This window comes from Netta rufina (assembly GCF_964035555.1).
Source record: "Netta rufina genome assembly, chromosome: 4".
Lineage (NCBI taxonomy): Eukaryota > Metazoa > Chordata > Aves > Anseriformes > Anatidae > Netta > Netta rufina.
The window spans coordinates 41,320,000-41,347,916 of NC_140127.1; positions in this window are offsets into that span (position 1 = coordinate 41,320,000).

Here is a 27,917-nt window from a genome sequence, read left to right on the forward strand (position 1 = left end):
GTATCACTGAAAAAGACACTTAACTTATAAAAAATAGATAAAATAGCCAAAAAATAAATAAAGATTATTTAAGTGCAATTATGAATTTTAACTACAAAAGCATTTTGGAGACTCCTCGATATTAGAATAATTTGAAACAAAAAAGTAAAAAGGACTACGTTCTGAATGGAAATGCTTCTAATATCAAAATCAAACTTGTACAAATGTATTAATTTAGTTACAAATTAAGAAAAAATCTAAAATGAAAGTACTATAAACTTAAGAAGAATACACTATGTATATAAGAATATTACTATAAAGCAGTTGAACATTTACATGGAAAATTAATATTAACTTCAACAACGGGCTTCTGAATAGCTTTCCAAAGGACACATAAGTAATATTAAAACACACTTTCTGTTTTTTGTGGCTAGAATCCATTACAGAATATTTTCTAGCAATATAATCACAAACAAAACCTCTTAGAGAACAATTTTGTTCATTTTGCCCTTGTTTCCTCATCAGAACAAGGACACTGAGCTCTGACAGTGAGAAGCACAGTAACAGGCAAGTGATATTTAGTTCTCCTCAACTGACCAGTGAATATCTTCACCATGTACCACATTGCATTCTTAACAAGCACAACTTCACTCTCACACACAAAATAACTTACCATGTGCTGAAGAAAAAAAGAAAACAAGACCTCACATTACACTGTTTTGTATGAAACTAAGCTACGTTGACTTTTAGCTGTTCAGGAGAGGCTCTTGTTTCTGTTATCCATTTGCTTGAAACTCTGCTGAGTAGATCAGCAATCGCGAGAAAATAACCAAAAGACCAAGCCTATCCTCCCAAAAATACTAAATAAAGCTAGGTAATATACTAACTACGTAGAAAGAAAGGGCAGTGCAGGTAAGCAAGTAGTCTCTGAAGCCAGTCAGTAATACAAGGACACAGCAGCAGTTGGGTCATTAAGGTTTCAGATCTGTCTCACCTGTGTTGAGCTGGGAGCAGTCTCTGGGAAAGGCTGTAGGTTTACCAGCAAGCTCCTAAGGGAAAAGTCTGGGACAAGCTAGAGGTAGCTTCTAGATAAGGTACCACAAAATGATGTTGTTATCTTTGTCTGAGCCAGTTTTTGTTTAGTGAACAAGCTCCTTGGACGAATTTGATTTGGAAGGGGCCAAGTTAGTTCTCTGAGATATGGGACAGGGCCTGAATGGGTGGATATGCTGGGTTCGAGCTGGGTTACAAGCCAGCTCAAGGAATGTACGCTTTGGGGAACCTGCTCTCTGTGGGCCTAAGGCTCAGTGGGAGTTTTGCTGGGTTATAGGAAAGCACGTGGTAAGGGGAGTTTCAAAGTGACACAGAAATCCTGTATAGGATCTGGAGGTCTGTTGTGCTGGTGTTAGAAGCAGAGTAGGAAGATCTTTCAGCTAGGGAGCAGTGAATGCTTGTGGTAGGTTGCAGAGAGTACCTTGGAGGGAAAGCACTAGGTGTCTGGGGAGGTATTACTTAAGACAAAGAAAAACATCCTTTGTAAACTGCTCCAGTCCTCAAGGGGGGCATAGTCTGGAGGCACTTGAGCTCATTCCAAACTGAAATTCAGGGGTTTGGGAATACAACTTGATTCTGTGTTTCCGCACCTGTCCTTGCACTACTATTTTTTTTTTTTTTTTTTTTATGGAAGCTCTTCTGTTACTTGCATCTCCTAGCTCTCTGTTGTCCCAGATAACAGAAAACAGGTGGTATCCTTGATAATTAATAGCTGTGTACCAAAAATACAGTCCCCAGTCACAGTGAAACTGACTATTCTGTATTATATGGGGAATTACGTTCTTGAGTTAGATACTTCAAGTTAGGTGGTAAAAACACCTTTGTTTTTGAAGCTCCTTTTCCCTTTACTTCCCTGCTCCAGCTACTGTTTCCTGTATAGCAGCACCATGAAACAACCATCAGGAAACTTTCCACTGCTGTAGATACATTTCTGTAAAAATCCATAAAGCTGTAATAGTGTGTTATTGCCAGCATATCATCAGCAGTTATATGTATGTTTGTAGTTCAATTTATGAAAAATGTTTGTTTCATAAACTAATGCTATAAAATCATCTCAAGGTATTACTGTTATTGCTTTCATTTCTGAGAAATACTTTGCTGTGCAGACAAACCAGCAATAGAAACCAAAGGCAGTAAGTTCAACATGACGTTGAAACAGAATAATACGTGTTTACTAATATGCCAATTTAATTCTGGTTGGGCTTGCAGCTCACTTTTGACAGTAAGTTTGAAAACAAACAAACTTGGATTTAGAGATTAATTCAGAAAAAGGAATATTTAATTATATTTCAATATAGTTTGACTTTTTTTTAAAAAAAGATTGATATCTATAAAGCTTAACTGCTACAGATGAAGCTAACTATTTGATGTGCTATACACATTAAACTTTCTTTGCAACAGACAGCACTGTATCCATTTGCCAGGACAAATCATACACATCACGTACTCCAGGGCCAGAAGTGGCTTAGATACTAAAACATTCTCAAATCAGTAGAAGTGGTCATTCTGGCTCGCTAGGGAGGTACTTCAGTAGAAAACAGGAACACTTGCTGATGATACCAAGGTAACTACACTGTGACTAAAAAATAAATAATCTTCAGGACTGTCAGTTTGTCAACCATGAGCATTTTTTTTTTTCAAGGAAGTTCTTATAATTATGTCAGGGAAAAAAATGTCATTTCTATGGATCAGGGCACATACGACTTTTGCTAAGGTTCTTACCTATGAAGTGAAAATCAGAAAACATTTATAACTCTCTAAACAGCCATGTATGTCAGTAGAATTCTTTTATATTATGTTTTTCATTGTCTGTAAATACTATTTTTATCAATAACTTAAATTCATCCAAAATTGGCATAAATTTATAATCTCATGGGCATGTAGGCCCTTGCAGTAAACTTCTGTGGATAACAGATAGTTTATGTATGCTTCTAAATCTACAGAGTTTTAGTCTAGGTAGAAAAGCTGCCTAAATCATACCAGGATTTCTCTGAGAATGAAAAAGCAAAGATGTACGCTTGTCCACATTTCACTGAAGAGGTTGAGGGGAACTATAGTGGAGAAAAAAACAGCACCACTTCAGACTTCTGAGAATACAACATCCCCTGTAATGCACACAATAGCAACAAACAATCTCTGAAGCTATGGCCCAGTAGCTAAAGGTAAAGCTAAGACCTCAGAAAAATCACAGAGTTTCTTCATGACACAGTGCAAAGGGCAAAATAACTGTATTTTCTGGCTATTTTTTTCAGTACAAAGGGAAGTGTTTCAATGCTTTAATGAAAATTAAAAAGAAAAATATTTCATGGGGAAATAAACACTCCTCTTTCATTCTTTTAACTACATTTTATGGTTGTAAAAACCTAAAATCTTACCCCTGTAAGAGTTTATCTCATCTTGATTTCTGTTAAAAATTGAATTATAACAATATATTTGCATTTCTAAACTAATTTCCATTACATTGTGTGTGATATTCATAAATAACATTTCACACGGTTTTATCTAGGAAATTCATATACTCATATAGTGCACATACTGCTTGGCAAACTGAGGATTGTTTACTATTGGGTGTTTGTATGACAATCTCAAGTGATGAACAACAATGAAAAACTGTGAAAGCTTAGATTTTACTAGCAGTCCAAGGAAAACTTGAGTAAAAATTTGATACATGAACTATGGTGACAGGATGGATGGATGGATGATGGACAGAAAGATATTTGATGCTAGTCAGGAAATAATATTTTGGTTTTCTGTTGAGGACTGGCAGTGGTTCAGGACTGTACCAAACAAAAGGAATAGAAAAAATGGTCTGGGTTCTAAGATGGTTTGGGGATTTATTTTAAGTATGCAACAGAGTACTAGCTATGATAAACTTGGAAGAAACTAAGAGTTGCAAGGAATGATTTGAATTAGAATAGACTACTAATTGGTTTATAAAAGGTGAGAGACCGTCACAAATAGGATACAGCTGGCCTTTAATGGCACTCTGATGCCAGTCAACATTTGAAATGATGAGAGGTCAACATAAGCAGGTTTCCAACATTGTCTCTAAGGAAATTTAAGAAGTTTGTATTTATTAATTCATTTACAAGTGACATAGATGGTTAGCAGACCAGTGTCTCAACAACACCTCCTGTGTATGCCACAAAGACACTTCGCAACATTTTAAACACTAGAAATTTCTTGCATATCCTGATCAAGTCACAGTGACACACAGTATCTGTCAGTCACTAGGTCACAAACTGTCTGACATTAACTCCTGGGAACTTGGCAGTCCTCTGTACTGACTCACTTTTTTTTTTTTTTTTTTTTTTTTTAATTGGAGATGATATATTTCTTACATAGCTATTTATTTTGAGATAATTACATAGATGATGTCTCTGTAATTACAAGGCATTTCTTTTATTTTCCCCAGAAATGTTCATAGTTTTGCTAGTGGCCCCAGGAAAATACTCACTAGACTGTAGTCAAACAAATTCAATGTCCCTAGTAAACTCACCTATCACTGCACATGTGAGTAGTCCTGATGAAATTAATGGATTTACCTTTGCAGTAAAAGATAGGCACACGCTATTTACCAAATAGTACAGTGTCTGAATCACCCAATGGATAGATCTTTACTTTTGGATGCCCCACACTAGACAGCATGTTACACATGCTGATCTTATTTATCTCTGTGAAAATATGAGAGGAAAACTACTCTTTTATGAGCAAATGACACAGCAATGCAAAGATCCAAGTACCTGACCAGAAAATGTTAACGCTGGACTCAGCCACAAACACAGTAATGCTCCCAGGTTGACATGGGAAAACTGGGAGGAAACATACACAAAAAAACATCCATGATTCTCTAACACAGTGTTCTGTCAGAGATGGAAAATTTTCCACACACTAAAGGAGTTGAAAATCCATTGTTTTTTCATGGCTGCTCTAAGATTTATGTAGATCATGGAAGAGCCACTGGGGATCAATATCATTGGGGATTGGGGCCCTCAGCAGCTGGGCTCACTCAACTTGGTCGTTGAGATGTGCGTTTTGTAGGCATGCTGGGAAAACTGATACAGTTCTAAGCTGTTTTATCAAGTTGTTGTTCACGCCTATTTCCAGCCATTGTAAAGGTCTCAGCTTCCTCCTTTCAGGCTTTCTGCTTCACTTCTCAAATACATATCACCCCTCTGAGAAATGCATGCTGTACTATGCAAAGGCTGTTTAAACATTCATTATAGACATAAAGCACCTTGGACCCACAGGGATTCCTGATGGGCACAAGGAGGATATGGTAGTGTGGAACTAGCTACAAAGGCTGTTTTTTATAAAGGGAGCAAGACTTTAAAAGCATTATAGACATCTAGAGAAATATTGCAATGATCCCACATAATTCTAACCTGGGGGTGCACATGAAATCTACCTTTTCTCGATGTAGATAGGCTTGTGACAGTCATAATCTCTGCAGTCTGGGAGTGCAGAGACTTGGTCACAAACTGCAAGTCATCAGAAAAGGAAGCATGATCATAATTCAGATAGTTTCTCCTTTCAAAGCAGGGCTGAAGAATGAGACGGAGGAGAAATCTACCATGTCCTTACTATATGATAGAGTATGCCTCAGACAAGTGCAGACACTTCCACAGATGTACTGGATACAATCCCTTTGGTAGTGAGATTTCCTTTTCAAGGGAGTACAGTTCTTCACTGTCTCCTGTGAAATATTATTGCAAGAAGTGTCCAGGATAGATCAGGAAAAAAAAAATCACAAAACAGAAATCACAATGTGAAAGCACAGAGCTTTGTTTAGTTGTCATGTATTTGTTATCAGACATCACCAAGCAATGTGTGTTAAAAGTAGCTGTAATGAAGAATTATTTGAAACTGTATCCCTAGAAATTTATATCTGACATTTTTATAGAAAGAAGACAGATCATCTGTAAGTTTGCAATTACTCATCCTAATAGTAAAATCATGACAGACCCGTACAAATGAAAAGCCTTAATGTTTGGGATAAATCCCGGTTTATTCTCATGACTTACAGTTCATACAGGGAAACACAACAGATGTGTGAGATTACATCTGAGAGTATCTGTTGTATTTGTCAAAGTTAGGATGAATTCTAATGGTGAAATTTCTATGGGAATACATAATGCCAATGCCCTAATTCCACAAAGCCTGACACACATGCTCAAAATCAAACACAAGTTTTGCACAGTGGAACAAAATTATCCTCATGCTTATGTTTAGGTGTGTACTTTAGAGCTTCACTGAATATAGGCCTAGACATTTTGATTTGTTGAAAATGCTTTTTGTTTCAGCAGATCACTTGTAAGAATTTTATCTTCATTTTATTAACATGTAATTTATTTTTTTTCTACATATTTGTATCTGTATTTATATTTTTCCCCCTTAAGTATGACAGGAATATGAAATATTCTCCTGTCAACCTATATATTAAGTTAATTTCCTCTGACTACCATAAATTATTAATTGAAATAGAAGGCATTTCAGGAGCAAAACATGTTAAAATTCTAAACAGAAGATATCAGGAAATGATCATCTTTAAATTAAAAATAATGAAATATTGATCTCTTGAGAAGAACTTCAAGAATGTCATTAAATCAAAGGACACGTATTAATGAAAGCAAAAGTACCTAACATAAATTGCTGACCAGTCACATATAACAATGACCTACATAAACAATTTGGTAATTATTGCAGGGAACATCATTAAAATGTAAATCTGTAAAAGCAGTGCATCTGAAGCCTTTCACTGAATCTGTTTATTTACTGCCTCTTAATGATTCTTGAATAACATGCTTAGCTTGCACATAAAAATGATGTATGTGTATCTACAAATATAATTTACTTACTACCTTTGCACTTCCTGTATTAGCTACATAGAAAATGGAAAATCACCACAGAAAATATACAGAGATAGGTTCCTTTCATTGTACTTGCTATTAACACCTGTAGGCTAGACTCTCCACTGATACAGACTGGTATAGTTCCACTAGTTTCAACAGAAATACGTTGATTTTTGCCAGCTGAGAAGCTAGCCTTGTTCTTTTTGTTTTGTGTCTATAACATACGGATGCAATTTAAAAATACAGATATGAGACTTCTTTGAGAAATTAACATTGCATTATAACATCTTTGTGTGTTTAAACTAAACTGTAAAATCTGGCATGAAATTTTGTTCAGTCAGAGTAAATACACTTGTCTTGAAGATTGTAACACATAACCCATATAGCTACACAAATTCCACTTCCACCTTAGCCCTTCATAAATCTCCTTCAGATTCTGAAGTGTTTCCTGCAATCTTTGTTGCCACTGCTTTATTTCTCTCCAGCTGAAGTAACAGTTAGCATCTGTATTGGATCGTGCATTTTCCTCACAAGATATGAATTCTTGGATAAAGTAGGAAAAGCTCAAAACTATTCTCAATAGTGAGGGAGGAACTAATAACTCAAGGAACATGACATTTTTATTAAGCACCATGGTCTAAGTTTCTTCAGGAACCAGCTTTAATAATTTGGTTGTACATTGCTCTGAAGGGATTAATATTATTTACTTATAAGCATGGCTTGGAGCAGGACTGCTAACACATCCTGTACACTTTCATCAGCCCTGTGTCTGATTTGGCTACACATAATTCAGGAGAATCATCACAGAGTGATTTCCCAACTATCTATGTGCCCCCAAGCACACGCAAAGGAAAACTCTACCAAGCATAAAAAATGGCCTTTAATATCACAGTACACCTTTTGAAATGCTTCCCTAAACTAATTCAGAAAAGCTGATGAGGATTTCTGTCTGTTTGTTCAGAAAAATATAGCAAATTCTACGTTTTCATGTATAAGAAGATCAAACTGGCACTATCTTCTGTATTAATCACTGATGTCTGTATAGCCTTCACTTTTTATTCTCCACGCTTTGTGAGATATTTGATGATATTCTTGACTGCTCATTGGTGATAGAGAATGGCAGACTTTTAGGAAAACAGCGTAATTGTCAGACATCTAAATAGTGCATTAAGATAAAAGTAATATATTTGAATTTAAGTGTTCTAAATAGGTCATTGATAAGACTAATCTTATTTAAGTTACAATAATTTCAAAATCCCTTACAGAAATGACTCATTTTAAAGGTACAATATCAGCTTCAAACTCTTACAGGATTTTATAATTTACTGTTACTGAAGTTACACCTACAGATACGACAAAGTCAAAGCAATTGTTCTTCCTATTTTTCAATGTGTTTACGTTTTTGTGTGTGTGATTTTCAGAAGGATGCATGCCTAATGGAGTTCCCCAGGTTTGAGTACATACAGTTTTAGCCTCTTTAGGACTTAGGATAAGCGAATGACTGGGAATTTAAGCAGAAACCTTGTGTTTAAATCACATAATGAAGACTAAAAATATTTCTCATCTAGTTGGGTGTGTTTGGCACTTTATGTAACTTCTGCAGTGCAAAATCTGAACATGCGTATGCTGTAATAGCACAAAGAAAATTGTTTTACCCGTGCAAGATTCAGTACCCCCTCCTACAATAAAACAACAGATGTTGAGTGAAGATTTGCATTTGAACAAGAAGGTAACTACATGAAAGAAATAAAGGGAGTATAGAAAAGACTAAAGAGCTTAGTGATATGGTTTAGTGGAGGACCTCTTAGTGTTAGGTCAGAGGTTGGACTAGGTGATCTTGGAGGTCTCTTCCAACCTAGATGATTCTGTGAAACTTCTGTGAAACCTTGTAATAAGGGTATGTAAAAGAGTACATGCAGAATATAACAGGGCGATACCAAACTGTTCCCCCACATAAAAGTGGGGAGGAAAAAGTTCTCTCTGAGTGAATAACTATCCCAGGCATTAGGAGAAGGAAGTAGTTGATCTTAGCCAAGAATGAGGAAATCAGCTGTAGCCGATTAGCAAACAATTGCCTCATTTATATGAACTAAGTGTACTGCAGAGACTCACTCCGGTGATTAACTTGTTTGGGTCTGCTGCTCATCATAAAAAGGTTTTCCTTGACATCTGATAGGATAGATAAATATGGTTTAGAGATGATAATTTTTTGGAATTTTCTGTATTAGATAACCACTGATGAAAGAAAATGTCAGATCCAAAATAATGGCTGGTGACAACGTCTGTTTCTCTTTATCTACACTGCAGACACACCCCAAGGAGTCTCCCTCAGGCTTGCGGCCTGATACTGCAGTGGCTACTTTACACATAAAGGATGTGGCTGCTGCCCGAGCAAATGGGCAACAGAGTTCAGAATACTTCACAAAGTTACAAATAAATAAATTAATATACAGTTAATAGTGCTCATAACACCAAAACATTGTGTTAATGCCCAACATGTGGAAAGCAGGAAAAAATATATGGAAATAGCATTATGGGTCTCCAGATTTAGTACACTGTTGATGTAGCTAGTTCTATTTTATCAATGAAGTATTTTGGGATGGACATAGAAGGTGAAAATACTTGTTCTGGTTTGAGCCAGTATGAGACCTTAACACTACCAGAAGGGTGAGATCCTGCTTTCTCCCTCCGTTTCATTCTCCACAAGTCCTCCACCACTAACACTTTGCAGTGAGGCCCACTTCAGATCACCACGTGTGTGCGCAAACACACAAACACAATGAACTGATTCAACTCACAGATCTGTCAGAAGATGGTTCGTTTATTTTTTTCTGAGTCAGCAGGGAGAAACTTCCTTCGTTCAGTAATGATGTACTGCTAGATTACTAATTTGGACTGAGCCATATCATTTCATTTCATCCCAAAGGTGTACTTGCATGAGATACTAGCTTCACTGAAATGATCTGGGATAAGAATAAGCCTCCAAAAATAAAAGTGATTTTTAAAGCCAGATCATTTCAGCAAACCAGTTTGCAATGTACCCTTAAAAAATATTACATTGGCAGAACTGAGGCAGCAGAAAATTTGAACACATGATTGGAACCAAGCCATCATGGGAGGGAGAGAGAATTTCTTAAGCTGGCTTTCTTGGAAAAGCCAGTGTTTGGCAAAACTAAACCTTTTTCATCCATCCTCTATATTTTCACATAGGACATAATTCAGTTGCTTCACTGGTGGCATGCTTCAGTCTCCATTAACTATCCATTTTTGCACAGTAAACTTTACTAGCAATCCTTTTTCCAACACCTCCTAAACTTTGAGTGAGTTTTCACAGAATGGCTGAGCGGATGTAACACCATTCTGCTACTCAAAGTGTCTGTCTTGCTTCCTTCATCCAACTCCCGGGCAAGCAGTTCCACCCTTCTTCCTTGTACTAGTTACAGCATTTGCCTCCCCGTAGGATCAGACAAACATGATAAGCAGCATCAGGGAAGTACCAGGAACTTGTGGCCAGGAGAAGAGGGAAACTGATCCGACCCTTTTCAGCAGTGGCAAGCCACTAAACCAGTTCAACCTCAAAACAAGAAAAACAAAACCGCACCCTGAGTGAGGATAATAACCAACAGCTTGGTTTGTGCTGGCTGTGCTATTTGCCCAACAAATGAATTTATCAGTTGATTAAAGAAAGTCTTATCATCTTCCATATTTTCTGGGGATAAAGGGAATAACCAAAGAACTGCAGTTCCCAGCAAGAGAAGCCCACTTTCTTGGTAATGAAAGCAATACTGCACCATGACAGGAAGTCGTACTGAGGAATATAATCTGTATCTTTCACAGTATTTATAGTAAAGACAGGTTATACAGCTAAGAATGTGCTTTTTGGACTACGATCAATACAGAGGACTTTAGCAGACAGGAGATTTCTTTCCCTGCCTCTCAGTCTCCTCAGTGAACTGCTGAACTACCAGCTCGAACACACAACCTTCTACTTGCACCGAATGTGTGGTGGCTCAGTTCTCTTCTGGTTGCTTACTAGGACAAAGCAGCAACACTGCTGGCCATAGGGAAGGGAGGGAGAACATTTCCACGAAAGCAAGACAACCATAAGGATATCAGAATTCCAACCCTGTGAGGAGGCCAAATGCAGAAGGAACAGAGAAAAGGTAATACAGCACGGTCAGAGGCACAGTTATGCTCAGAGCAGCACTGTGCAGAAAGTCACAGAGCACAGCAATCCTATCATTGCAGGAATGGTCACTAAGAAGTGTATGGTGTACATCGGGAGCTGCACTATTACCATACAACACCTTATGCCATAACCACCCACTATTAATAGCAAGGATCCTTCAGCTGATTTTTTCAGGCATGAAAAGGGATCCATTATTGGCTGGATTTTGTCTGAAGGATGTGGGAGAATATAAACTGGAGATAAAACAGCTACTGCCATCTTAACACCTGCAGATACTCCTCTAAGTAATAAATGATGTTACATGAGCTGTATCCTGGATTTTTCTTATGTAGAAGGATTAAGTAAGTCTCAGTCTTGTTAAATTTTACTATGGATCCAGGCTGATGCCAATTAAGCCACAAGCATAACTGTCTAACTTTGTGATATACCAGCGTGCCGTGTGAGACCATAGCAAGAGAGAGTCAGCAGCCCAGAATGCAGGAGTGCCTGTGAGTAGAACAGGAATTGGTCAAAGAACTATTTTTCAGGCCTATTAAAATATTTTATTTCATGCATTGTGTACTTATAGAAAAGCCAAATGAAGCCACAAAGGGATTCATATTCTTGTAAGGGCATAGTTTCCTTGGGTATATTTGAAGAAAAGTGGATGTCAAGCACTTCAGATATGTACTGTATAGCTCTGAGGGCACCGGGAACTCAACAGTGCGTGGAGTACTGCCACCTTTTGGTCACTTTCAGCAAAATAAATTTCGTTGTTTTTTAAAACCTCACTAGTGTAACGTTGTTTCTTTTCCCATAAGGTCCTTCTGTCTTGGAAATGGCTTCTTCCTTCTTTTAACTGAGAGCTATGGAGAGAGATTTTGGAAGGACCTTTAGTCTCCTTTGTTGTACTTCTTTATTAGGTCATTTTCTTGGCTTGCAAGTAGTCTTCTTTGACAGTGATGAGAAGGCTTTATATTTGATTAATGTGAAGTAAAAACATATTATTACAGTTTTATTCAGAGTCTCAACAATGCTGCTACATGCGGCAGCAATCTTTAGATACCACTAACAAAAGTTATTAAATATGTTCTTCCTTAAAACAAGTGTCACAAATAATAACCAAGAACCCTGTTACAAAACACAGGATTGGAAGCCAATATCCTAGGAAACTGACAACTTTGAGTATGATGCAAAAAGCCCCCAATGTCCACTCACTCCAACAGATACTTAATGGAGGTATTGTTTTCTGTTCTGAAAAAGAATGAAACCTTGCACTCCTCTGAAGTCAACAGGAATTCTGAATAGAAAGAGATGGGTTAAAACTTTTCATGTCGTACTTGTTACTTTCCTGCATGAATTACTGAATTTCACTTAACTTCCTATTCAATACACATAGATATATGTATGTGTATTGATACATACAGATGCTTTATACAGAAGACGTTTTCTAGGGAGTAGAGACAAATTCCAACTTGAAAAGTTCTGAGCATCCTGCTCCTTAAACTGAAAAAAGAAACAGGAACTGAAGTAGAATAGGTAACACTTTGCATTGTCAGGCAACAGGAGAGTAAAACAGCATCTTTGCTTTTACTAGTGAAAATTATTCAGTACTCAAAGTGACCACTCACTTCTTTTCATCAGGAGTTATAACACTTCTGAGGGAAAAAAAAATGGGATTTTAAGACGTTCAGGATGCAGACTTGGCTTCTTTCAGTATTCCCTCTTTCTCCTTCATTTATTTATGATATTACATCCCTATAGGGAAAAAGAGACTGTTTGTTTGAGGATCCCCAGGGGTACAGGATATTTTTTTAGTTTACCAGCAAATACTATTGCAAAATTGTTCTCTTTTCTCAGAGGGTAAGAGGCCAGAGATTACTATGACTGTTGCATTAGACCCTTATGGTTGCATTCCCAAAGCTATGCTTGTGTTGGAAACACAAATCCTGTTATTGTTCCAGGATTAGTGCACATAACTTTCCCAATGCTGCTTTGAAAATGGAGCCAAGAAATATTATTTGTGTGTACTTTCTGGAATTAATGTAGGCTGTGATTATTGGCCAACCTTACAACAGCACTGTTGCACACACATATATTGATGTACTGTCTACAGACATTCATTCAAACCTGTCTGGATTTCTTTAGTAGTTGGACACTTATTAAAAAAGAGGAATGGCAAGACATCAGTTTCAGTTTACCTCTTCCCTTGCCACAGACTAATACAATCCATCTTGGTTTTGTTAACACTTTTTTCCAATTGTCTCTTAGGAATAAAAAATAAAAAAAAAATAATAAAAAAAAAAGGAAAAAAGGAAAAAAGGAAAAGACAAAACAACAAACCCCACCATCCATCACAGTTAAAATTAATAACCTTTGCTTTGCTTAGTTTTGCCAGAAACTTCAAACCTGTGCTGCCGTGGTGGAATCTGCTGGATTTCCTGGTGCTGGCACTGCCAATTCCCCGGTTCATGCAGCCTGATTAAACTTTTTCTCCCATTCTGAATTAAAACATGTTTAAAATCTTTAGAATCCTATTACATCATAAAATTGCCTCAGGCAGGAGCTAGTTTTCTCCTTACTGTACAGCATCTATCACAATCAGAGTACTAATTTCTAACTATAAAAGCTTAAAATTGTCCTCTGCTTGCAAATCAACTTTTAATCTAGAATGTGCCTTCTAACCACTGTTTTAACCACTAAGTTCTTTAACAATAATCTTGACAAGGAAATACAGGAAAAGAAAAGAATGTGTCTCACAATGGAGAAAACATCTAGTTTCTGTGCCTTGATTACACTCAAGGTATGACACTGCCTGTCCAGCACTACCAAGTGGAAAGTAGCTCCAGACATGCCCAGAGACATACCACCAGGCACCTGACACAGCTAAGAAAGCTAGAAAGCCTAAAATCTGGGTAGCACATAAGCAGATGTTTTCAGGATTTCAATTTTGGACTTATGTGCTCAATGCTGCATTTGGCCTATATAACTATATGACTTCTATAACTATCCTGATTTGATTTCTATTCCTGGAATTTGTGATTCTCTCTTTTTCTCCTTATGCAATAAAATAGGAAGCTATCTGCTGCCAGCTTCTTGTGTGTCACCTGGGAGAGAGGGCCTCTGCAGGAGAGTAATGCAGTCACCTGTGCTGAGTTCCTGCTCTGAATTGCCCTCTGGATGGTAGAAACCTTCTTCTCTCAGCAGTCATGGAGGATCCTCAAAAGGCTAATGTCCTGCCTCATATTAGGCAGTGTGAAAAGAACACAAATTTACAAAATAATGCCTGCCTTGCATGGGTAATCCAGCAACATCCTGTTTTGTTTTGGTTTTGTTTGTTTGTTTTTATAGAAACAAGTAAATTAGTACTTTTCTCTGATACTGTCATGCTTATATGCTATACAGGGCTGATGTGCAGTTGATATAAAACACCATTTATCCCACAAGCCTTATTTCAACCTCAAGACTAATTCTGTCACTGATCTTAGCTTTCATCTTCCTCTTTTGTCAAAATTTTCTAGGATTTAAACATAATCCAACTAGAAAGAACAGAGATTATTTCTTCAGTAAGTAATGATAATTTCTCTTGTGGTGCTGTGGTATGAGTACAGACATCATCCAAAAGTCTTACAGCTATTTGTGTAAAGTTCTTTTTTTGGTGCGATTAAACATCAAATAGTTTTAAAGAACCCATTTACAAAATTTGCATTTCAAATGCTTATTTCACTGCTAAAAATCTTGTATTATTCTCAAGCAGTTGATCTATAAATCCTCCCAATCCTTAAACTGTACTGGCCAAAGTACCCTTGTGGACAATAACTACATAATTTAAAATGAATCCTAGTAGCTGACAAGAGGTGGAGGGAATATTTTCTAGTATGAAAGGAGACAGAAATATAGTTAGCTAAAGGAAACAGCATTGTAGGGTAGTTGACATTAGAGAGAGAAAATGCTTTCATAATGATCACTGTGAAGGAGGCCATTCAGAGCTTCAATACAAGCAGCATTTCTTAGTCTTGGCTACAGTCCAACACAACACACACACACACACATAAATATGTATAAAAATATGCAGTCCATCCTGGTATATAATTTAAAACATAAATTACAAATCCTTGCATATAGTAATCCAATAGTTGTGAGCCACGTACTATAAAAGTCCACTGCTATCTGTTGTAGGGAATGATATTGTTCTACTGTATCGTGTAAATATATTTGGTCTGGTGATGTATAGAAAATCAGTGGTGTAAACCTGGGATCTTACATTTCATTTGATAAAAACTGGACATTTCTAAGGGTTTTAATCCTCCGAGGAGAAACTAATAATTCAGTTCTCACTCTTGTAAAATAAACACATGCCTAAGCTCTTGCTTACAGTATAAAAGAAATCAGTGGGAATATTCACGTGACTAGGTTTTAGGCATATCCATAAAGTTAGAAGAACAATGGCCCTAATATGTACATGGATAAAATGGTTTTATAACAAAGTAGAGGAGAAGGGTCTGTAATAACTAGACCTGCTCTCCACAGAACCTGGAATGAAATCAAGGACCTTAAATTGAACAGATACTTCAAAATAATACTGAAGTATAAATAAAAATAGCCTTCAGGACTGTTTCAGTGTGGTATTTAAATTTTTAAGGTTTCACTTTATGTTTGCAGTTTACTTTCACCTTAAAAATAAAAATAAATAAAAAAAGAGAGAGAACTAAAAAAGCAAACACTATATATTGTTGAAGTAAGTAAAAGCCCTGGAGATTAAATAGATGTTTTGACATTACTGTTTCTGTCTTAGCTCTAGTGCGTAATAGAATTAGTTTGCTACAACTTCTGGCTGCACACCTATACAAATGCCACGATCCAGTCATGGATGTGTTGGGATGAAATGTCAGGGTGTTTTGCAGCTAAATCATGCATCTGTATAGCCTGGCCTAACAAAGAACTTGTTCAAGTGTGCAACAGCAATTACATAATGTTTCTAGAAGGGAATGGACTCAGACGTATTTTAGACCTGTTTTGCTCTCTGCATGGTGGAACCGCACTCTCCAGGCAGTTGCTGTGGTGTGTACTAGTGCTACATAAAGGCAGCCTGTGCAGGGTAAGTGAAGGCCTACCTGCACATTATCGATCACATCTTTGAGAGCCACTTATTTTTTTACCACAGCAAGTTGTAAAAGGACTGAGTAGAGAAGGACAATATATTTCTATTGAGCAAAGACAGAAAAAAGTTAAGTCTTCAGTCTATCTTAAGTAAAGTCTTGAAGGATATTTTTTTTTCCTCGTTTAAACCAGTTCCCTTGTCCCTTTTCAAACTTTTAATCCTTTTCTTACTTAATAAATAAACAAACAAACCAGACTACTTAAATCCGGACTTAAATAATACAAAGGAAAAAGCAAAGCCACAGGACTGAGCTCAGGAAAATGAGTGCTACTTCTATCATGCTAACCTAAGGAGACATGAGGAGAATGACATGTTCTTCCAGGGCATGGCTAAGGCAGGAATAAAAAGATTCGGTTTTTTGTTTGTTTGTCTGGTTGGTTGGTTTCAAATAGTTAATATATAGTTCATTTTTTGGTTGCTTGTTTTTGTTTTGTTTTGTTTTGTTTTAAACTCAGTCTGGAAACAAGAGGAAAATGCTTTCAGTTACATTTTGGTCTTGTCTGCATGGGGATTAGAGGTACACTGACTACAAGTAAGCATTGACCAAGGAATATCCTTCATAATGATTCTAAAAATGAATACTAATGGTTGTATTTCCTTTTTTCATCCTGTGATCATTGTTGGGCAGAAAGCTTTATCACTGAGATCTTTACCACTCAACATCAATGCAGATTTGGGATAGACTTAGACAAAGTTGAAACCAAGACAAATAAAATACTTTGTTTAGTACCAGTAGGCCCAAATTTCCCTGTATTGTTAGTAATGATGCAAAAAGCACCAATTTTTAATTACGAAAGCAGAGGGAGCCCATAATTTTATTATGGACTTTGAAAAAAGGTACAGGAACAGTTTCTGACACCCAGAACTCATATCAATTAATACCTTGCTACACAAATAGTCCCACTGGTTGAAAAGCTGAAGGAGAATCAGGCCCACATCTTGATGGTAAAAATACAAATCTATATATTTCTTTTAGAAAGATTGCCAGATAAAATAATGTAGTTAGACTCAAACTAGCATTCATCATTGAAATCATACTGTTCAGGACATCGACTTTCAGACCAACACAAATGTTAGTTTTAAACAGTTGTCACACACCCCATTAGGGGTCTATAAACAATGCAGTGGGACTTTCGTGAGATATTTCCTAGTCTGGGGAGCCGTAAATGTTCAAATACTGCTTTACTCACTGCTAAAATGCAACCCTCTTATGAAGAAGTATAGCATTTGTTTGAAAGAGCACGACAGAATGTGAAGAATACACCCCACAGTTAGAAATGAAAAGAGTATTTTGAGACTAATTCAGTTAGAGTTAGGTCAGGATGGGAGGAATCACACTTCACCTAATACATGAAATTCCGCACTGAGGTGAGAGTAAGCACACATTTACACTTTTTGCTCCTTGCTGCGCCACCCCTAAGACTGCACAGACCAGCAAAAGCAAAACACAACACAAAAAAGCTACACTGATTAAGAATGAAGATCACTTTTCTAGATCGTAAAATTTCAACAATACATGACTATTGTTCAGTTGTTCAGCTAATGGAACAAGTGATTTTCTAAGCTGGGAGTAATGCCATCTCTCTTCGGATATTTCAGTAATTGGAAAGAAAGAACTGATCCAATTTTTGCATCAGAAGTCTTAAATATGGTGGGAGCACCCATTTCATGTCTCTTCTACATTGTCCAGAGCAGTTCTGTTGGAGTTCAGAAAGCATCCACAGTTTTTAAGACAGGGGGTGCCTCCCATCAATTGTTCAGATGCATTTCAGCTCAGAGCACAGCAATAAGGTCAAAAGGAGTTTAGAATTTATTAGAGAGAAAAGATTGCTGCTGTGGGACCACTTTGGCATCGAGCCCCGGAGAGCAGAAAGCAGCCCCCCACAACTGCTGGTCTACACAATCTCCATTGTTCTCTCAGGTTTCACAGCTGCAAAGGTTGCTTCCTCTTCCAGAAAGCAAGAGCTCTCCTCCCTCCAAAGCTAAACAGCAGCTCCATGACAGGCAGGATATTTTTTCAGTTTCTGTTGGTGGGGGGGGTGCTGACTTTGCATGCTCTTCGTGGCTGATATCACCCTGCCCAATTAACTTGGTATTCAGTGGCCTGCGTGGCCCAGTGGGTCTCAGGTGGCTGGGGCTTGGTAAGGCATTTCCTCTCTGTGTGCTCGTCTCAATAAAAATGATTTGAGGATTATGCCTCATCACACACACACACACACACACATATATATATATATATAAACAAAAACAAATGAAAAAGAAAAAAGGAAAAAAAAATTTGCCTTACATGTAAGAGTTTCAAGATAGGCCAAGAATTAAATGTTTTAAAGCCTATTTAATTGAGTAACCATGTTTGACACACTTACCTAACTGTGCTATTTACTCCAACCAGTTCTTATCTAAGAGGATCCTTCAGGCAACAGTTTGCTTTCACAGAAGGTGTCTTAGGCTAAACGTGCTTCCCAAACTTTTTAGCAGCTTGATCCCTTTCTACACTGGTATTCCCCCAAACCACCTAGCAGGAATCTCCTGCAATTCCCAACTGCTACAGGTCTGAAAGTCTGTGTGACACAAGGAAACTACAGTCCGAACTCTGGAGTTTTAACGGGATGTAACCATGCTATAAAATGGGAGCTCCAGACCTGATTGCCTAACGCCCTGCTGTGCCATAGTGCCATCTTGTGGGCACCAGCGGTTGCTAGCAGAAAGCAGGAGGCAAGGAGGGTGGAAATGAAGATGGAGTGAGAATAGGACGTTTCAGAAAAGAAACTAAACGCCGCTTCATCTGCTATCTTCCTGACATAGCAAAGCACTCAAAGAGTGCTGACTTACAGACATCTGATTACTTAATTATCACTGCAATGAGTATCCTCGGGTGTCTTCATGTTCTTTGCAGGCAACATAGATACGAAATCTGGACACGGCCACTCCAGAAATCTCAAACATAGAACATAAAAATTTGGCTACAAATAAGGAGCTTAACCACGTGTAACTCTAAGTAACAAAGGGATTTAAAAAATAAAATAAATAAAATAAAATAAAATAAAATAAAATAAAATAAAATAAAATAAAATAAAATAAAATAAAATAGATCTAAGAGGTTAATATAGAGTCCTTCCTTATCATTATTATTGCATATTAATATTTATGCATCACTTTTTATCTTTAATGCACTTAAACATAATTAATTTACTCACAAAGCATCTCTATGAGCTAAGTATCAGAAAAAAATATTTGTTCTACTTCACAGATTTGGTGGTCTGAGAAAGACAATATGTCGTTTTTTTCTGATGAAGTGATTTCACAGAATGGTTTCATATTATTTCCAAATGATCCTATTTCATTCCAAAGGGAAGCAAAACAATTTTGATTTATAATAATTTAAAATCACAGAATTGCAGTGGAAAGCTAATCTGTCATGCTTCTGAATTTCCACTTTGGCTATGCATTATTTTGTCAGTCCAGCAAGTTTTTAGTTACCACACTTCCCCAAATAAATGCATCACTGATCAGCACCTATGAAGTCTGAATCGAACCTTTTGTAATCAGCTAATAGCAAAATATTATCCAAAGTAATAACTACTCTGTTTTCCTAAATAGATCACAATCTCCTTCTCTGCTTTGGTTAAAATATTTTCTCACATGACTGGAAACTCTTTTGCTAAAGGAAATGTAACAGCCTATATTAGATTAGGATTTGGCAGCAAACTCTGAAATAGTATAGCCTGTCATATCATATGGCAGTGGGGCTTAAGACTTTTCACATTGCTTTAGTTACACATCCTAGTAGAGCTCTGCACAAATTCTCACATCTGAAGGAAAAGAAGGGTCATTTTTGCTTTCTGTCTGAAGCTGACTGAGCACAAAGAACTCTGGCATTTTATTTTGCTGGAAAAAACTCAGTTGTTTTTAGAGTAGAAAAAGTATCTTGGCCAACTTCCATCAGGGATTTATGTGTTGCAATAAAATTCACCTTATTGGGAATGGGTGCCCACATTCCCCTTAAAATGAAGGAAATTTAGGCATTCAACCCAGCTTTAATGGACTGCCACATAGGCTACAATAAAAGATGTCAAAAAAAGGGAGGGGATCTAATTTTTGCCACCCATAAGCAATTAGGGGTCTATCCTCATTTGGGATTCTCAGCTATCAGCTCTCTTCTAGTGCTGGTGTCTATGTCCGAATAGCTCCTCCTGGTGAAAACAAGACAATTCACAATGTTTCCCAATTAGCAATGCTTAGAAGCCTAATGGTTACTTTTGGAGGGAACGATCAGTATTGGAATTCTTCTGAATAAATTGTAGCCTTGATTTTCCTCCAGCCAAATACTTTATTTTATGAAGACCTATGTTTTTAAATATCATCCTAACATATAGATGATAAAATTCTTTACACAGATACATTTCTGAGAAATGCATGTAATTCCACAAATATAAATCTCTCTCTCTCTATATATATATATATTTTTTTTTTTTTTAAAGCAATCTGGTAGGGGAAAAAAAAAAGCCCAAGTGGAGTAAACCAGAAGAATTATACCAGAGATGAGCCAAAGTGTTTGAGGGATTCTGTTAACTATTTCTTGTATATTTAGGTTGGGCTCAGTGATGGGACCATAGTATATATCCAATGCCAGATGTAACTGTCAATTTTAAGCACTGGATGAAAATCCAGCCACATGTCAATCAAGTTTTTGTATTACACTGGAAAGAAACATTGTATTTTTTTCTCTCTTTTTTCTTTTTTTTTTTTTTTTCCTTTTTCAAACAGTACCATTTCTGGAATAGGACTGATTTATTCTCTGTAGTGTGAGTTATTCTAGATTTCCAAGGGGAATGGACAGGCATTTTGGCTTTTAAGGTTGGTCTAAGAACACACCTGCATTTAGAGAAAGAAATTTTACAGAGCTATGAGATATTGTCCAGGGTACAAGTGGAAATATTGAGGGTTATATCCCATCTGAGGCTGAAATTAATATATTTTAAGCTTTTTCACTCTTGCACACATGGAATATGTTTAATATAACTCTCAATGCCTGTAGACTTCTTTGAAGCACAACTGAAAAAAAAATTACTGTCAGAAGAAGGAACTGTGCATTCACACAGGAGTCATTATTTTTAGTCTTATTTCACATTTTAGACTGAAACCTGGTGAGCATTTTCATTGCCACCACAGAGAAACAGACATGAAGAAAGTACCTCTAACTGTAATCACATAACCTCTACCTTACTTTTAACATAGCTCTAGCTGTTATTATGACAACATTATCAAAAGAACGGCTGGAAGATCAGTTTTGAATGGAACCAGAATAATGAACTTCTTTTAATTCTCTACACTCTGTATACTATAGCAACTTAGATGAGATTTGGTCAGCTACCCAAGTTCAGAAAAAATGTGGATATCTGGTACGCTATCAACCAAAACTCTCTAGCATGTTTTCTCAGACCAAATTCAGTACGAAAGTCCAAAATTCAGTACAAAGTATCAGTATCCAACCGAACGGCTCAGTCCTGCTCCCATGACAGGGCTTTTGCCAAGCAGATGCTCCTGAGGTCTGAGAGGTCGGCTACAGTCCTTCACGTTCTAACACAACAGAGCCATGGTGCCACTCACGCACCTCCACGTGGCCTCCGAAGTTCCAGCCAAGCCACATTTACAACCCTGCACTTTACAGCTTCCTTCCATCTAATCTATACGTGGGTGACCTACCCAATGTATGCATGACAGCCAGTAGAGACTCATTATATGTCAACTGTGAGCTATATGCTGTTAGGATCCACCCTGTACTCGGGTCTGACAATGTGATAGAGAATCATGTTTATCATATAGCAAAAACTACAGGAGCAGCTCACTTAATGCTATCTAGAAAAATAAAACTATACAAACATGAGGCTGACAAGATAAAAGTAACTGAAGAGTTAACTCAGAGATAAGATTTACAGCTGTATTTTGGACAAACAATGCTGTTTTTCTTTATTAATACATTTCTTTGTTAACAGATTTCTGCTGACCTCAGAGGCTTTTTGGGCCACGTACTCAGCCTTGAGACAAAAGCAGGTGAAGGCATCATTTAATCAGAGATGCTGCACTGCTGTTACCACCTCATATGGTCTCACACAGTGTTACAGCAGTAGTTACAGTAGCCTTGTTCCTCCTTCATTGTCCTTTCTACTACTTTTTCATGATTCCTAGTAGTTCCTGTCATTTTTAAAAGTCATTGCCAGCAAGCACAAGATTAATGAGACTAAGAAGGTCAGTGCATTCATCCTAGCAGCTTTTAGGTAGCACACAGAACATAACTCAAGACACAGCACTGTGTGACTATAGTGAAACCCATATATGGCTTTTTTTTTTTTTTTTTTTTTTTTGGCTAAGAGGAGTGATTTCATTAGCCAGGGAGGTTTCTGGCATGCACATTTATATGAGTATATTCCACGAGCATTATTCCTCAATGGTAAAAATCTTCCTTCACTTACGTACAACTAGAATCATTTCCTAATCTTATGCTTAAAATAGTACAGTTTTACTAGTGTTGAATAAAAGCTTGTTCCTAAATGCACTTGACAGAACAGTTTCTGTTAACACCTCTTCAAACGTGAGTTAGTGCTTACAGCAGGAATAAATCAAATGTCACTGGATCATTCTGTATTTTAATAAGTTTTTCCTAGCTTATTCATTATACATGTATTAAAGCTATGCTTAGTTTAAAAAAATAAAAAAAAAAAACCTACTTCCTTTTAGTTTCTATCAGCCCTCCTGCTCCAAAGGTAGCTTAGATGCTTTGGATTCTCTAGTTGTATCTAGGTGTCTTTTCTTTTTTTTTCTTGTATAAGTTGTGGAGAATGCATAGAAGGTTTTGTGCTGTGAAGAATGAAGCAGCATTCACTGTGAGAGTTGGCATGACCTGAGCCTATCCCATTCTTGATGTGTGCCCTGAAGCAAGTCACTGCTCTTCTGCCACACTTCAACTGTAGTACCCGCCTCAGAGGAGGGATGGAAATTTAACCAGTAATGTAAACATTTTAAAAGTTTGTGATGTTTAACTATACAGTTTTAAAATGAGAAGAGTGATGCAACTGGCAGCTTCTCCTATACGGATTTATTTTTTTTTTACTACAGTAAAATAAAGAAACTGACAGAAATTCCCAGAACATGAAGGTTGTTGTTAAACATTGTTTCTTTAACCTTTTGCTAACCATTTGTCAATTAGCAGTTTCTGGAGGCAGGTTTATGAGACAGCAAACATTTCTTAGGAAGTCCTCCAGCTCTGCCAAGAGATTAATTCGATAGGAGACCAAGAGCCACCAGATACATGACTGCAAGCCAATAAGAACAAGCATACCACTCAGTACTGCTTCCCAACTTGAACAATTAAGAGCAGTTTATGCTCATCGATGATATACTGTCTCCTCAGTCTTTGCTTCCTTCATAAACAGATGGACTGTAAATATTCATGAAACAAATTTTTCAAAAGCAACTTGTAACCTCACAACCAAACACTAACTGTATAAACCTTTGTGAAAATATAATTGAAACAGATCCCTGGATGTATGTGTGAGAAATTCAGAACATGACACCATAAACCCTGCTTAGACATTTTTAGAATAATTTTAGAATTTGAAAGACAGTATTAAATGACATAATGGTATTAAATAACCTGGTTTTGCAATGACATTTGACAGTCCTTGCTAAATCACACTCTATTGTGCACAGGAGGGGATTTAAAAGATTATGAATGCTTGGTTTAGAAAAAGATGAAAGCAAAACTAGCCTAAGAAATATAGATGGCATATTTTACATTTATTTTTCTTCATATGGCAAGAACAAATAGACACTCATAATTACAACAGATTAACATATGCCTGTAATGTTTGTGTTTATCTGTAAACTCAATGATGTTTTAGAATTTGGACCATTATTTTGTCTGAAAAGCTTCTAATTATGCTTATTCTTTCCTTTTGGATTTTTCTATTTTGAAGTAGATAGGCATAGAATGGCAAAATATTTCCATTGAGCAAGGACACAATTAATGAAAAATACATCAGAAAATGGCAATGCCAGTCATTCAGTTGGATTCACTCTAGAAAAAATAGGCTGCCTGCAATCCCAGGAAACTGTTTCCCTTTTTTTGCTTTTATTGTGAAAAGGCAGTGTGAAGTAGGCATTGAATCTCATGACTTCTGGAACTGCTAGAGACCTTCTGACAGAGAAACTAGAACATTACAGATTTTTCTCTACTTAGGTCTCTGTAACAGCCCATCAGCTGAGTACAGGATTAAAGGTGTACTGCAAAACCTGTTAAACTCTAAGCAGAATCTATGGGCCCTGTAAATATAGAGAACACTTGTGGGAAGTGTTTGGAATGCAGGTGTTCATTAACATTGCTTTGTTTAGCTAGAAATGTATCTGGTTTCAAAATTATTTTTAAAATGTGTAAATTCCAGTTTAGACTGCAACCTCCCCATTGTGGGGGTTTATTGTTCAGTTGCAGCACAGGTCGTTATAAAATACATAGGGTCCTACTTTGATAGAAGAATACTAGAGTATTAATTAATATACATCAGACAGTAAGCTTGGAAGTTGGCAGGGTCAAAAAATACATGTAGACTCTAGTACACCTGGTGAAAAGGCCTACCACATTTTGAGTTACTTTCCTGTCTCCAGTAACGGGCCCAGCACAAATCAAACCAATATCTGGTTTATTCCTTTTCTTCTAGCTTACAAAGAATAATAAACCACTTGTGGAAAATAGTTTCCTATATATTTAATAGAACAAAGAAATATAATAAACTGGACACCTCTGGAAGGATATGTAGCTATTATAATGCATTAAGAAGTGGAGGGTTTTTTGTTCTACTGCTAAATGATGCAGTATAATCAATACGTGAATAATAAAATCCTAATGTTGGCAAATACAAATAAAAGAAAATAATCAAGTGGTCCTCCAGTTGTGCTCAGAAGGAAGGATAGCACAAAGGCAATGTTATAATCCACAGCGTTCTGGGGGCTAACCAAGCATGTAATATTTAAATAAATACTCAGCTCTAAGGAAATCTATATTACACTCCAACTCAAAATATGTTGACAGCCCAGCTTAACACGGAAAGGAGAGTAAGGAGCTGGTTCAGTGGCTCTATATCACTCACTTCTTCACCCACATAGAGGAAAGAGAATCCGTAAGATTTCAGCCAAGTCTGTGAAAGAGAAACCATGAAAAAAGCTGCTAGACTGGGGTCCAGGAATGAGCTGTACATTTTCTGCTCTGTTTTCTTCTAGTTTGTAATGTTCCTGAAGCATAATTTCATTGTGTTCCTTTGCAGCCATCTTATTTTAAACTGAAATCCCATGGAGCCCAAGCAGGGGGCTATGTTTTCAGGTCTGGAGAGTACTGTTGCACCAAGTACGGCGCCACAACTGAAACTAAATATAAAGTTATTGATGTCCTATTTAAAAATAAACAAACCAAACTGAAAACAGAATCTCTGCAGCAGAACAGGAGATTTCGGTTGTATTATACCCACAAATCTTGGTATTCTCATTTTTACAGTAATCATTGCAGCAAGAAAGAAATATGATATGATAACTTTATATGTTATTACTAAAAACAGAGAGCTTCTTAGAGAGAAACTGCAAGTGTTTACAACCACGGCGACCTCAGTAGTGGCAATTCCAGACTGAAAATAAAGATCCGAAATCTATAAAAACTACACCAAAGAACATAAAGGAAACAGTTGTACCACAGAATGCAATAGTTAATATATTGTTATTTTCATGTGTGCAAAGCACCTAACATGACAGTATCTTAGACATGCTTCTGAAACTTTCTAAGCTAAAATTTATTTTTGTAGATTGCAAAATAAAGCACTTAAAATTTAAGAAAAGCTAGATTCAGCTTGGTGTTATAAATGTCATTCTCCCTTTTTGCCTTTCCAACCTATGCACTAACTGAAACAGGGCACCCCTAGGCAAATAATAGGCTATCATGTAATTGTACACTGTATCATAATGTATTCACTCTAGAAGGCAAAATTAAAGATACATTTACTTTCATGGGAAGAAAAAAGCAAGTAATGATGGTGAAGATTTTAGAAGCCTGTATTTGTCAAGAACAGAGAATTAAAAGGCTTTTAGCACATGTACTTTTTTTAACTGGTAAAAGTATCGCATTGTAATTCTCCACAGTTACAACTCTGGGCCTGCTGGTAATAATGGAAATGATGTTAGAAGTAGGGTTCAAGGCACTGAGGCTCAAATTGCTGTCATCACTGAGGGGAAATGCTACATCTAATTGTAGCCTCTCAAACAATCAGCTAGCCTGATTTAGCTTGATGACCCATCAAGATTCAAATACTGAACTTAAGTAGGATTCTCTGGAAATAGTCTGTACATAAATTCTTAATGTGACTTCTGGAACACACACTGTTCAAATGTTGTCCTCTTTATGCTCATTTTTTTAAATTAATTTTTGTAGTATTTTATGCCATTTAACAAATTTGATAATCAGAAGATGTAATTTCCTCCAGATTTGCTTTAGAAGAAACACAAGCATGCTGAGATCTAAGAGGACAACTCTCAAAAGAGCTTGTATTCACAATGATCTCGGTTTTCTCAATTTCAGACTGAAAATAATCTAAAGCATTTCACACAGCAGGTTTCTGTTTCTCATTCTAGAAGGTAATTAATTTGAATATTAATAAAATATCATTAACTTTTATCTTCTTCCTGCTGTTGCACTAAGAAATAATTTCTCAGCATTATACAAAGGGTGTTTTACAGATACGGACCTACATATCACAAAGCCTGGGAGTATTCCCATTGTACATTTTGGTTCATGCTTATTTCCAACAATTATTTTAACCAAGCTACTCAATAAATATAATTCAAAGGAATTGGAATTTACTTTCTAAAATATGCAATTCCCATATGCAGCCACTGGATGGACTTAAGGAGCCAGTGAATATTTTTGGTTGTAGACAAGATGAACAATCAGGTGAGCAACTGGGAAGAACACTGCCTTCCAGGCAGCTGCAGAAATGTTCTGTAGAAAAGACCTGAGCCCAAAAAGCATGGTACAAGAAGGAATTTTAGCCTCTCCTCTTCAATCGATACTTATTTTTCAACACAATTAGTTTAAGAAAAAACAGGTTGTGGAAATGAAACAGAGTGTTAAGAAAATTGGTTTGTAGGAGAACATGTAGGTCAGATCCAAACATGATTACTTGGTATTAAAGTTCTAGGGTAAAAGCACAAAAAATTGTATTAAAAATAAACTTTTCTTAAATACCTCAGTTTGGAAACTGAAGCAGATCAGAATTACTAGAAGTTCTATTCATTTTTTTAGAAGTATGCTACTTTAAAATGCTCATATTCTTCAAGAATGAATATGGAAGCTATTTGCTCTAGCTATCTTCCCTGTTTCTGGAACAGGAATCATGAAAAGTTGAATCACTATGCACTAACGTCTGCATAGTAAGTGTAAAACAAGCCCTGCATTAAATAAGTGTATGATCATCCATCAATATAAAAAATGTATTCCTTTTTTTACTATAGTTGGCTGTCACAACTACTTCCGAGTATTTCAAATGCATTACATTTAATTATATTACAATCTATTTAATGCGCTTTTTTAGACCAGTTGCCATTTCAGTGTATACAGTGGCACTAACATATACGCAGTTCCATACTCTGTTATGGTGCTGCATAACTA